This window comes from Neopelma chrysocephalum, unplaced genomic scaffold (genome assembly GCF_003984885.1).
Source record: "Neopelma chrysocephalum unplaced genomic scaffold, ASM398488v2 Primary Assembly neopelma1_91, whole genome shotgun sequence".
In the NCBI taxonomy this organism is placed as follows: domain Eukaryota; kingdom Metazoa; phylum Chordata; class Aves; order Passeriformes; family Pipridae; genus Neopelma; species Neopelma chrysocephalum.
The window spans coordinates 6536380-6550338 of record NW_020897753.1 but is presented as its reverse complement, the minus strand read 5'-3'; the positions used below and the strand labels follow the sequence as shown (position 1 = coordinate 6550338).

Sequence of the window (13959 nt, the reverse complement as noted above, 5' to 3'; positions counted from 1 at the left end):
GGGGGGCGCGGGCGCGGTGACAGCGCGGCCCCCGCGGGGCTTTTGTGTGCGCGGGAGCGCTGCGGGGCTGCGGGCGGGGGTGCGGGGCTGGGTGCGGGGCTGCGGTCCGAGCGCCGCCGCTTTCCCCCCCGCCTTTCCCCGCGGCCGCGGCTCCCGCAGTGAGCGGCGCGATGCGCGGGGCGGTTCGGCCGCTCGGGGCTGGCTCCGCTCTTAGGTGGGTACAGGCCCGATTTAACAAAAAAAATATGGCAGACTTGTGCTAGAGACACAGACTGCAGCAGCGCTGAACGCCGCGCTCAGGGCACCGCGGCGGCAGGGTTAGTCAGGAGCTGATGTTTTTCCTCTCGGAGCGATAATACAAAAGCAGAGCGAGCGCTGAATTTGTGATGTAGGTGTCTTAATCGTGAGTAAAATTGTTTAAAGGTGAGTAGTGATCTGTATTTCCGTATCGTACTTAGCGTTGTCTGTAGGTATAAATGCTAAGCGTTCAAAACCAGGAGCAGGATTGCAGGGAGAGGGAATAAACTGTCAAGATCCGGAGCGTTCTGTACATCCTTCGACCTCTATTGACAGGATACGAGCATTATGAAACCTGCTCACTGAGCAGTTCGGGAGAAAGGCTGGAATTCCCGCAGCCCGGCATCCGCTGACAGGCATCTCGGGGAACAATGCTCCCCGCAGCCGGGGCTGGGGAGGCAGGGCACGGAGGGGGATCTGTTCCGAGGGATATCAGCCGCGTGAAAATGTCAGGGGAGGCTGTGACTCCTCAGGCCATTGCAGGAGGAAGGACTTGCATATGCTCAGCAGGCTCTGGAGAGAGAGAGAGACAGGAGATGGAAATGCAGTGGGATAAAGGGCTGGGAAGGTGGGTGACGGCAGCGAGATGTGATTTCTAAAGAACTGATATTATCCTTTGGAATTGTGGTTTTTCTCTCTGTTTGTCGGTAACGCAGAAATGGCTGTAATGATGCCTCCATGACTTAGCAGTGGTTGTGGGGCTGTGGGGAGGGACTAGGGGCTGGCTTCATGTGTCACAACCAGTGCTGGATAAGCAGAAAAAAAAAAAAAAAAAAGAAGGGAATATTTTGTTACTTCATGCAGTAGCATAACCACGGAATTACCGAGGAGCTCAGGGTCTGGAACACCACCCGTTTGGGTTTGTCTGTAATGCAGGTTAAGTGCAGCAAATGGCACTCACTAGAGCAGGATGCAGCATTTTGGGATAAAATAGCAGCTTGCAGCAGTTGTGTGGCAAAAAGCGTTAGAGGTGCTGTTTCATCTCCGTGGTGGCACCGATCCTGCAGCTTTTGGGATTGCTTGCTGTGTGTTCCTGAGCCCTGGAGCGAGCAGAGAGGGGTGAACCCCTCACGTTCTGTGTGTGAGCCCAGGACGCTGCCCCTGGGCAGCACAGACCGTTTCATGGAAGATGTCTCCTTTTCCTTCATCACACGTAAAATGGAATGAGCTGAACCCCCCGTATGGGATGGGCCTGGAATGCTCGTGTGCATTACGTCACCTGACTAAGGATTTATTTTTCATGTGGGTCAGTTACAGCATTTCACGTCTGTAGTTGGATTATTAAATTATTGTATTTCATTAGCCAGGAGTGCCTGGAGATCTTCTGTGGAGCACAGAAGGGGGGAAGCTCTGCTCATGCAGATGTTTAAGGCTCGGGCTGCAAAAGTTATTTAGCCCCTTAATCTCTATAGGCACCTAAATTCCTTAGTCATCTGATCTGGGCACAAGTGCACAACCAGGACAACAGTTTGTCATTGCCCGTTAGCCATGAGTCAGCTCCTAAATCCTGCCCAGGCCGGTGGCTGTGGCCACAGGCCTCCTGCTCCCCGTTTCCTGGGTCCAGGAAAACCTCTGGAAGTGGTGGAGCCCCAGGGGATGGATGGAGAGCCAGGGCGAGGAGCCCCCCAGCACCCCTGGGACCCTGGGGGGTTGTGTAGGAGAGCAGAGCCTGGGAAATCCCAGTGAGACCAGGCCTGTGCTGGTGGTAGGAACTGTGTGGAGCCATAAGGGGTTTTCTGGCACACCAGCTCACGCCATGGGCTGCTCCTGTGCCCGGCTGATGGAGCTGCCAGCAGGTTGGACCCTTCCCTCTGGAAGCTCCTGGCAGCTTTCCCAAGTCAAACCAGCAGGAACCTGGCCTGGAGACATTAAATGTGAAAATCTAGTTGCCTCCTCTTGCTTTCTAGTGCCTTTCCACCTTGGAAATCACCTCGTGTTGGGCCGTGCTCACCAAACACCACTCGTCTGGTGGAGCAAGTGCTGGAGTCACATGGCACCGAGGGGGGTGTGAGCCCTGCTCTGCAGAGCCTGTGGCAGAGCCTGTGCTTTCCCCAGTGCTGGGTTGTTGGTTTGTTGTTTTTTTTTTTTCCCCCCACATCTGGTTTTCATTTGTCCGACTTTTATTATTGCTCTTAAAACGATCTGTTGTGAATTTGTTTTTCTAATGAACACGAATACAACGTTGCAGCAGTTACAGCTGGATCTCTCCAGGCTTTGCCTTCCTTTAATGAAAAAAGGGTTTCAGAGAGATTACATTGTAAAAAAAAAAAAAGAGAAAGGCACAATAAAAATTCTTTTTATGCCCAGTAGACCCCAGCTTCTTCAACAGCTTGATCAGAGTGATACAGATCAAGTCTACATAGACTTAAGCAGACAGGTTCTTTTCTATTTCATCCAACTTTATTTCATTTTCATGTATTGTTAATCCCAGACATATTTTTTTTTACTGGCCATTCCTGATTAAAAAAGCCCAGTTTTGCATGGAAAAAGCTTTGATGTGTGTTGTTAGGTGATGGTTGAGTTCATAACAGATTTTATGGCTGGGGGGTTGTGTCTGGAAGTGTTATTTCTGCTTGTAGTGAAATGTGTGTGATTAGCAAAAGATGTTCACCAATGTATAATCTTTGTGCTCAGGGATTGTGAACATCTTCCTATGGCCAAGGGCAGATTAAGGTTGAGGATTATATTGAGCTATTGTTTTTCAGCACCATTAAGGTTTTTCTCAGCCTCTTCTCTGTGAGGGTTTCTCTCGTCGAATGGTGAAAATTTCAGAATGTTCTTACTTTTTCATGTCTTTTTGCTTTCCTGATGCTCTCTTCATGTATTGATTATTTTATACATATATATTCTCTTGATATATTGCGCAAACTCACATTTATTTCCAAGCTGCACGTGTTTTATCACACCAGAAATCCCTTTGGTGTGTCACCACTGCCACCAGAGAAACAAACAACACCATTGTGCAGTCACTTTTATTTCACCATGTGCTGAGTATTGGAACTTTAAAAAGAAACAATTTGATTTGTTCACATCAGGAGGGCAGTGGGAACAAAAGAGCCCCTCCATGTGAAGCCCTGGAGGCAGCAGGTGCTGCCCCACACCTGTTGGACACTGGGAATAGCCTGGCTGGTCATGCCCTTGGAACAGGAGAGGTGTGCCATTAACACCCCGTCCTGGCAGCTAAAAATACTCTGCCATGGAACTGCTCACAGGTAAATGTTCCACATTTAGCAGGTTTGCTGTTTGCTGGGATTCCAAACAGGGGCTGTTCCCTTTTTGGGACAAGTAGCCAGGCCTGAAGTTACACCTGCTGAGCAGTTTGCCAGGGATGTGTGAAACACATTCAGGAATGATGTTCCTAGCTTTGGTCTCCTGGTTTTTGCTCATGTGTAGAGCTGTACAGAAAGGGAAACCACTTCTCCTCTGTGCAGGGAACATGGATGCTGTGTGGATCAGAGGAGCTGTGGGCTTGCTTGGGAAGAGAATGAGGAGCAAAGTTTTTGTATTTTATTTTTGAGACAGGAATAGAGACTGACTGAAAGCTCAGTTTGACTGGTGTGACCACTGGGTTTGGTTTTGTTGATCATGGCTCAATTCAGCTGTGGGAAGGTGGGATATCCCTGAAAGGGGCAGTTGCTACTCCCTATGTGGGGTCTGGAAGACACAGAGTTGCAGACATGGAAAGATGTAACCAGAGACAGGAGATGCAGAGCTGGAGCAAAGCAGCCCTGCTCTGCTGCCCAGGGAGGGACTGGCACCCGGGCTAAGGGATGTGAAGGAGCCAACTTAATGACCAAAGGGAGTGAAGTCCCACTGTAGGAAGTGCTGGACTGGCTGCTGAGCTCCTTCCTGCCCTCAGTCCAGAGGGACTCAGACCTTCCCTTCTGGCTTTTGTGTTTTCCCTTTGCCTCCAGGTTTGGTGAAACAGTATCCCGTGGAGGTAATGCCTGTGCTAAACCCCCGGGGGTAGGGCTGCAGTGGGGTGCCTGTGCTGGTCAGGAGGGATCACACCCCACCCCAAAATCTGTGGAGTTGTGTTTTCCCTTTGCTCCCTTCCTTGGAGCCGTTGTTCCCAGAGCCGGGTGGGAGGTGCTCCGAGGTGACGCAGAGGTTCCTCTCCAAGCCTGGCCTGGCTTTAAGGTTACACTGATTACCCAATTTATCCCAGGCACACATTTTTCCCAAGCCAGACCTACAGGCACCTTTGGGAAGTCTTTAATTTTCCCTGGGGGATTCAGCCCCTGTAGTGTCCCGAGAACCTGGTCAAGGTCTTCTACAAGACATTGTGTGCACAGAGCTGCATCTTTTGGTTCTGTAAGTTCCTGCCTTTTGTTCTGAATTAATCCTATTGCTCTGAGGGTTGATTTATTATGGAATGACATGGAGTGTCTGCTTTTGACTGCTACATGATAAGAGGGAGCCTTGTGTTTGGAAGGGCAAGGAAGCTGTGGATGGATCTTGTTTCTCAGAGCCTGGGTGCAGTGGGGCTGATCTGTGGGTAACACAGAGCACGCTCTGCTTTCGTGCACCAAATGCTTATTTTTTCCACTCATAAAATCAATTTTGCTCAGTGCCCGAACACCACAAATGCTCCAGCTAATTATAGCAAGTAGCTCTTCTGGTTTTCTGGCTTAGAAGGGAAAAGGTGCTGCCTGCTGTACGTAAACTGCTTTAATGTAGATAAATTTATTTGGGCACCCAAAGGTTCTGGTTTGGGCATTCCAAGCACTGAGTTTTGTCTGTAGCTAAAGTAACGATGAGAGTTTCTTCCCAAGGGCTTTCACTGCCTTTTCTCTCAGTGAACAGATATTTAGTGGGAATGTTTTGGGGTGATCTGAGCAGCCCCTGCAGGGGGGGTGGGTGGCTTGTGGCTCCAGGGTGCCAGTGGCACACACATTGATGGCAGCACTGGAATGCAGCATGGAGCTTGGAGAAAACAAGTTTTGCCCCTCACCAGCAAATTCCTGGCTCTGTGCTTTTGGAAGGGGGCTTTGGGCCTAAATCTGCCCTGTGCAAGCCAGGGGGTGCTGGTTATAAGGAGGATCATCCAGCAGAACACCCTTTGTTAGAGCCTGGATCACGCAGGGGGGTAGCGAGGAGGGTCGGGAGAGTTCTCCTTAAGTTACCAGGAATTCCTTGTCCTGTGGGATCCGTATGTGGCAAAGAAAACCTGGTTAGTTTAACACTTGCTTGATTTTTTTGTAACTTAAAATATCGTGACCTTTTTCTGAGCGTGATGCTATGAATAATTCTCTGCAATTTCACGATAGTAAGAAGTGAACGGATTAATTGCTACCTTTTTATTTTTAACCTTTTTTTTAGGAATAACATATTCTTGCAGTAATTTTAAATGCTTTTAGGGGGCCAGATCCTAAGCCTGGAAGAAATCTTGGTTGACTTTGGAGCTGCACTGGTTATCACCAGCTGAAAAATCTGCCTCGCAGTCTCTAAGTTTTGATAAAACAAACACTGGAGCCCGTTGTGTTTTATTCTGTTGGTGTTTTTGGCGTCGCAGAAGCTTTTTCCTGATTGTTTTCCTCATTTGAAGGCTGATTGTACTGGGTGACCTCTTGCTACCGAAGGGTGGGTCAGTTTATGTGGGAAAGTGTTAGTCAGTGTGTCTGGGAGATAAGTGGGACTGCATCCCGACGAGCCGTGTGCGTTAAATCCTGGAATGTGCTGGGGCCGTGCCAGGAGATCGGGAGCAGGACTATGCAACAAGCGCGAATGCAGTCACACTCTCCCAAAATAGCCCCGTGGATAACAGGAGATCTGCAAAGTTATCACTTACCTCATTTTCGCACAAATTCTTTCCTAAAAATGGATTATTGACTGAGGGCTCGGGGTTTGGGTTTTTTTGGTCACGTATTCCACTGGCGTTTGGAGAACGTTTAAGGGCGCTCCCGAGGCTTCGGCTGAGGGCAGGATGGGGCTGCAGCTGAGGGGGGAAAAGCTGGGGTAAAACCACACAACCCCACAGTCCCAGCACAGGAAAAGCCATTTCATATCATCATCATCACCTGAATGAGAAACGAGGTGGGTTTTATCTCAGTGTAGGTCAGTAGGAGCCTCTTCAAATTCATCTTGGGCTGCCTGGGAGCACCAAGGCAGAGATGAATCAGTTGAGCGGCCTCAGACGTGCCTGGGCTGGCTGTGGGTGACAGGATTTTGGCACCAGCCCCCGGATCCAAGCAGCCAGTGTTTGGATATTCAAATGAGCAGTGGTTTACCACTGCAGACTGTACATGGGTTTGTTTGAGGGTAAAAATAAGCCAGTTTGATTTTCGGCCCCGTGTCAGATGTGTCAGGGGAGGAATGTGATGGCACAGCTTTGCTCCTTGGCATAAGCCATTTAAACTTGAAAGCTGGGACGCCTCAATTAGTTCCTCACAGAAAGAGGATGAGTTGGCTTCTAAATGGGCTGGTGAGAGCAGAGTGTGGGGGCGGCCAGGGAGCCAGGTTGGGACACCCTGAGTCAGCAGGTGCTTGTGCTGAGCCCCGGTGTGAGCCTGCCCAGGGAAGCAGAGATGGGAATAACCATTCCCTGGACGTTTGCACTGCTGCAGGGACCTGCACAGGGAGCTCGGCAAAAGGGAAAATAAAAGTGGGAGCGTTAGGGAATTGTGAGATTGGGAACAGAAAGTCGTGACCTTTCAGCGCCTGCAGATTTGTGCGCCCTGGAAAAGGCAAACGGGTTGTCTCATTTGTGGAAAAACACCCGTCAGCTCCTGGGCTGGGGTCAGCCCTGCAGCACCACGAGGTGTAACTGTCCCAGGGATCCTGTGCCAGCAGTGACATCCCAGCCCCAGGAATTAGGTGCACACAGTGCTCAGGGAAGAGCAGTGTCACATCTCCTATGCCGCCATCCCTGGGCTTCTCCATGGGGAGGAGACTTATCCGGGCTCTGCATTCTCCTGGTATACAACCCCTTGGGAAAGGAAGGCTGTGGCAGGGCCCAGGGGGAAGTGGGGTGCTGGCTGTGCCCCAGGTTTGTTTGGGAAGAGGCTGTGGCGTGGTGGCTCCCGGGCTGTGCCCCCCGGGGGGATTCCCTGACCCCGAGTGCCCCTCTAATCCAGCTTTGCAGCTTCCCAGCGCCCGGGTGTGCAAAGGAGCTTTAGTGCTGCTCAGGAGCTGCTCCGGAGACTGGGGCTGCACCACACTCAGGTAAAAGGTAAATAGAGGCAAAGGGAAAAAATGTAATCCAATGGAGTTTCACCCAGCTTTGCATTCCCCAGCCTTGCACACTTTCAGATTTTGTATCGGGAGGCAGAAAATTTTCCAGAAATGGCAGTTTACGTAAGAGATGTGAATAATGGCTAATAATAAGTTAAACTGCCCTGAAGAGCTGAGAGAGGGGGGAAGCAGGTTATTTTTAGAGGTCTATTCTCATTGTATGCTAGACAAACAAGAGTTAGATGGCTTTGAGTTAAACATGTACCACAAAGAAGTAAAGATATTTTTCCCAGAAGAGTGTTGAAGTCACCGTGGTGCTGTGATAATCTGCACTATCTGCCAGATTAGGAATTAAACTCACAACTGCTTCTTCACTGTCTAGTAAGAAAGAAAGGCCCTTTTATGCTCATTCTCATTGCAGCAGTGTGATTCTTCTTGCTCTGTGATGCTTGAGAGGGAAGGATCTGCACCCCTGGTTGTCACACAGCTAGATCCCAGCATGGCAAGTTGTGCCATTTACCCCATCACAGCCTGGGCATCGAGGTTTCAAATCATCTTCATGCAAAAATATTCACCAGGCCATATCTGAGATAATTTTGTATCACTCAGTTACATTTCTGAACCACCTTAGAAGTGTAAAGACTGTAAAAAAACGTGCCAGGAGACTGAAATGTCCGTCCCCAGGAGTCAGGGCCGGCGCTCCCTCCCCGTGGGCAGGTGTGGGTGACAGGGAGCACACAGCTCTGATCTGCCTGTGTCTTTAGTCTGAGTAATCCTAATCAGGTGGTAAATCCCGAGCGAGATTATGCTGCTGGAGCATGTGGGACAAAGATCAGCCACCCAAGGGCCTGGAGGTGCCTGGTGGGATGTTTCCTGAGGGGCTGAGGTGACCCACGAGCTCTCTGGGACCTTCCAGCGAGCGGGTGGCGCGGCAGCCCCGCGAGGGCTGGGCCGTGTGTGCCGCAGCGGGGCCGACAGGTGAGGAGCACATGGACATTCCGGGGCCAGGCGGAGCTCAGGGATGTTTCCACAGCTGCTGCTGAGCAGCAGAAAGTGCCATGAATCACTGGGGCTGCAGTGGCACAGCTCGCTGCAGAGTTCAGAGCGTCCCAAAGTTCCCCACATTCCCGGCGCGGGGCGAGGAACCTCCACGTCACCCCGGGGGCAGCTTTCCGAGCAGCACGGCCCCTCCATTCCAGGGAACAGTAGGACAGCTGTTTGCATTTTTGACTTCTGGTTGTCATGAGCTGTGGCAGGATGCCAAGGAGCCGGGCGAGAGCCTTGGGCCTGCAGGGAATTTTCAGCCAACTCATGAGATCGGCGCCCACAGCAAAAGTTAAATGTGTCTGTGTATTTTGGGATAAATCCATCTGCTTTATGATATTTAGTAGCTCGGCCATAATGTCTAAGAGCAAGCAGGGAGGGCATGCAGAGATATAAAACGAGGGACAAAAATATCCTTGGGTGCATTTTTAATGCTCTGGTTTGCGGCTCGATGGAAATGGTGCAGTTTGATGGCGATGAGTGTTGGGAAATGGTCGCTGTGGAGGCAGCAGGATTGCTTTGTCAGAGGGGGATGGATTTCCAAATTGCATCCCAAGCATGTTATTAGAGGATTAAAGGGATGGGCCATTCACCTTGGCTAACTGTCCTGAAACTGTGCTTAATAACACATATAAGTATTATGCAAATACCGCTGGAACAACAAACCACATTTTGAATTTGCTTTGTGCCTCGCAAATGACAAAGTCACTTGTTCCGGTGTTGGGAATGATAATCCTGTTTTCCCCAAACAAAGAGTGCTTCAGTTGCCGGTGTAGTGATAAATATTTAATTTTGAAATATACCACCTAACTTCCTTTTCTCTGTAGACAGTAACAGCCTGGAATGTCACTCCTTCATTGATTAAGTTAAAATTTAAAAGGAGTTCCCGTTTTTGTTGTCATGAGGAGCAATAAATTCTTATTCCTGATAAAAATCTGTCCGTTCTGGTCGTGACTGACATCACCTGCTGCCTGGAAAGGGCAGGTTTGTCACCGCAGAGAGGAAACAGCCCCAGTTTGCACCAGGAATGTATAGGTTGGATGTTCAGGAAAACATCTTCCCCAAAAGGGCTGCCCAAGAAATGGTGGAGTCATCCAGGGAGGGTTTTAAGCCCTGTGGATGTGGCATGTGGGGACAGGGTTCAGTGGTGACCTTGGCAGTGCCGAGTTAATGGTTGGGCTTGGTGTTCTTGAGGGTGTTTTCCAGCCTAAATGGTTCTGTGATCCCATGGTTTTAGCACTTCCAGATCTGCTGGCTTTCAGGCAGAAGTGCCAGGGGAAAAAATGCAGTATTTATTGACTTCAGTTCTCGTGGCAGAATGCAGTTTGTGAGGGAATTCCTCAGAGTGGCTCAGAAATCAGAGCCTGGGTGGCTGCTGGGTTCTGCTTCTGGGTGCTCATGTTGTTTGTGCTGATACATGGTCCTTGAATGTTGCACCTCAGGGGTTTGTCCCCAAGAATCACTTGGAAAACCCTTTGCTGCTCCCCTAAGAAGTCAGTGAGCTGCCTCTGAGATGGGATGTGACCTGCCAGAGGGAACAACCTGTTCCCTGGGGTGGTGGTTTGGGAATCAGGGCGTTATGGTGGGTTTGGGAGGCTCCAAACTAACTGCAGCCTGTTTTCTTCTTAATGGTGATAATTATCCTGTTGTGAAGTGATTGTGTTACCAGCTGGTTCCTGCTCCTCCAGCAGTGGAATGACCAAGTCAGCCTTGCCTGGGGTTTGGGTTTCTCCTCCAGGGACTGACGAGCCAATTCCCAGAAAAGGTGTCATGTTTGGGGAAGTGAGGTGCCCTTGCCCTTCGTGTTTGGTGACTGGCACTTGGCACATTTGGCTGTTGATTAATTGCTCCAGGACCCGGCTCTCTTCACTTGAGGAATGATCCTGGGTCTGTTGGTGTGGAGTCATTTCCCCCTGGCTGTTCCTGATGTTGGCAGATTTTAGCTGTGGAAGCCTCTGGGATGGAATGGGTCGGGTGGTGTTTGCTTTGTGTTTGGCAGTATGTTGTTTAGAATTTGTGCTTTGTGGGGGGAAATCCAGACAAACGAAACTTTGTGGGCTTCCTGAGTCCCTGGTTTTAGAGGGAAGGCCACGGGGCTGTCTTGTGGTGTCAACACAAGGGGGAGAGGAGGCTTTGTAATTTGAGTGTCCACCCAAACAGAAACCCAGCGAAGACCAGAAGAAATGCAGCTGAGGGGGGTTTTGTGCAAGCCTATAGTTAATTTTAGCTGGTAGTTTGGGATGTAGGGGTTTTTTATTGACTTTTAATTTCAAGGACTGTTAGGGGATGGGGAAGAAAGGAGCTTCTGTCCCAGTCAGTCCCAGTGCAGTGTGTGCCTCCCTGCCAGCCCTGGGGCGAGCTGGGACACCAGGCTGGGCTCAGCAGCTGGTGCTGAGGAGCTTTCCCAACTGGGAACTCGGTGCTTGTGCTGCATGGTGGTGTCTGTGATGTCTCCCCAGCTCTGTTTCCATGCAGAATCCCGGAGACACGGGAAGCACAAGCCTCCTGCACAGAACTGACTGTCAGAGTCTCTTCTTTGGTTGCCTCTGCCTGTGTTACAGTGCTGCGATTGTAAATCATCCACAGAGCCACTGCATTGCTAAAAATAGGCCACCCCTTCTACAAATGCTATTACAATTCTGATATTCAAATGCTAAACCCTCTCTGCAGCGTTAAAAATAGCTGTGAATAGATGGAGAAATTCTCTCCTTGGCCTCAGCTGAGGAGTTAAACATGCAGCGGGTCCGAGGTTTGATCCTGAGCCTGGGGCTGTGTGGGAGTTGGGGCTTCACCCCTGTCCCTTCACCCCTCATCCGTTGTTGTTGTTGTTGAACACAGAGGACGAGTGGGTGGGAGAGAGAAAGGGGCAGGAAGTGGATCAAAGGAAAGCGAGGAGCAGCTAAAATGAAACGAGGGAAATAACAGAGCAGAAGGAAAATAAAAATGCCAGATTTAAAGCAGAAAAGTGCATTTCCCGTGGCCGAGGCTCCCTCCCAGCCCCGATCCTGGCGGGACAGGGACTGGGCTGTGTGAGGCAGACCTGCCTCCTGGAGAGGCTGTGGGTTCAACCCACAACCACGGAATATTGCAGCAAGCCACTAATTGCCTTTGGGAGGCCACTTACAAGGGTGGGAGAGATCCCAGGGATTGAGCTCGGTGGGAAGATCAAGGGCTTGGCAAGTTGGGATGTGTGCTCCCAGTGCTGACACCCACAGCCTACACGCTCCAGGAATGCACAAATGAAAGGCAGGTGTTTATTTCCCCCCCACACACACACACCACCATGTTCTTGAGCATTAACTGAAGTAAAATTTAATAATAAAATACCATTTCAGCACAGTAACTTCCTTCGGTTTGCCATCAACAAAAGAGTTATTGGAAAAGAGAATTTCCTCCAGGGTGAAGTAAAGGACAAGCAAACAGGAATGACCATTGTAGATTTAATGGGGAAAAAAATGGACTTGTCACGTGGCCTAAATGTCATCTTAATGATATTATGAGGCAAGGAAGGAGCCAAACAATGCCCACCTTTTATCATGGAAATGAAGGCCAGAAAGGCTTTCAGCAAACACTGTTTAGCCAAAAATAAGGGCAAAGGAAAATCTAATTTGACCATATAATCCTGTTGGTCCAGGTGAGTGATGGGAGGACTGTTCTCGCTGCCTTTGAAGTTCCAAGTGAAAAGAGATCCTTTTTTCTGTTCTGGAGGGAGGAGACCAGCACTAACATTTATCAGCTCAACTTGGGTTCAGCCAGTTCTTTCCAGCTGGAAACCTCCCTAATGGTCAGAGTCCCCCTGGGAGACAACCCTGGGGCAGGATATTTCCCTGTGCAGGGCAGATCCCACAAGGCACAGCCGGAATGAGGTTGGGTGCTGACACCGTGATACGTGGCCTAAGGGGCTTGTCCTGGCTTTATCCCAGGAGGAATGCTGTTGTGGCTGGGGTGCTGTGCTGCCAGGCTGAGGTGGGGAGGGAAGGGTGCTGTAAATCTCCCTGTCGTCCGTCTGTCTGGGATCGCGGCGGGATCGCGGCACTCCGGCCCTCCAGCGCTCCCCCTCCGTGCCCCAGCAGCTGCCTCTGGAGCTCTGCCCACCTTCAGGAGGTGCTCCAAGGAAGGGAGGGCCCGTCTGCGTTCTCCCACCTCTCCTGGCACCGTCCTGCTCTGCTCACAGCCCTGCACTCGACTGGCTCTGGAACCACCTAAACCCAAAGGGCCATGGACTCCAACCACAGGTGAAGCACCAGGAGAAGCCCTGCTATGGAGAGGGGAGGGGATGGCTGCTCACACACCACCACAGGGTTCAGTCCTGCTTTGCAGTGGCCTCTGGGTGCTGTTCTTCCATCAGCCAGTGGTGTTTCTCTGCCCGGATCAGCTGCTGATGTAAAGAGAGCCAGGATTACCGAGCACATCTGTTCACCTCGGATTAGGTCCCTCAGGTGAGATTTGTACCTGCTTTCCTGCTAAAGGTGGCTGCCTCAGCTCAGGTCTGTGCAGACACGGATTCATTCCTTACCCTTCCCTCAGTAATCAGGGCAGGATTGAGTGGCTGGTGTCTGGAAGGTGACAGTGATGTGGTGAGATGTCCCCCCGGGTGTGCTGGGCAGGCCCTCAGTGCCCCCCAGTGCCTTTACCTGAGCCCAATTAACCACTTTGCATAAAGGGTCTGACGCAGCTGCAGCACCTCCTTAGTGCTTGGTGAGCACTTAAGTGCATTATTTTAATTCAGTGACATCCTGGAGGGATTAAATTCTGGACACTGGCATTGTTTCCTGGGCAGAGCACGTTCACAGGCTGTGAGCACAGGGCCTCTATTCGTTCTTATCCTCCTCTGTGTGGCATTGGGAAAATTGTGGATAAAGAAGATGGGTGAGCAGTGCCAGCTCTGGACAGCCCAGGTGTGTAGGTTGTGCGTTTCCCTGACAGTGTGGTGGCACTTCCCGGTGGTGTCAGTGATCCTGGTGTCTCCTGCCAGCTGTACCAGCTTCCCCTTTCTGTGTGGCATCCCCACGTCCTTTGTCTCATTCAGTTTTCTTCAGCTGCTTTCATTTTGAAATGTTGTTTGGAGAGCTGTGTGGTCCCTACAAGCCAGTAAATCTCCTGGCCCTGCCAGCCCACGCCCAAGTGGCTGCAGCCATGGCTTGGGGTTTCTGTTGGAGGATATGAAAGTAAAAGTATCTGAAATAGCTTAAGGGGCCTTGGCTTCAGTGCTCATTTTTCACTGACAGAATCCAGGCCAGCTTTGTAAAGGTGAGCAAAACCCAAAGTTATGTGAGGAGGAATGCCGAGGCTTTGGCTGGAAGGGAGAGAGAAGTTGTCCAGACCTATGGCTGGCTGTTCTCAGGAGGGGTGGATTGCTGATCCCTCATCCTCAACTTGCTCATAAACCATCACTGATTAATTCAGTGGCAGGTTCAAGTGGGAGGAAGGAGAGGGAGCTGTGCT

The 13959-nt window shown here is 50.6% G+C and overlaps 1 protein-coding gene across 4 annotated transcripts in view; it reads left to right on the top strand.

Moving 5' to 3' along the window:
* SPTBN1 (spectrin beta, non-erythrocytic 1) overlaps nt 1–13959 on the top strand; it is a 113876-nt gene that overhangs the window by 1071 nt on the left and 98846 nt on the right. The gene's annotated exons all lie outside the window — the stretch shown is intronic.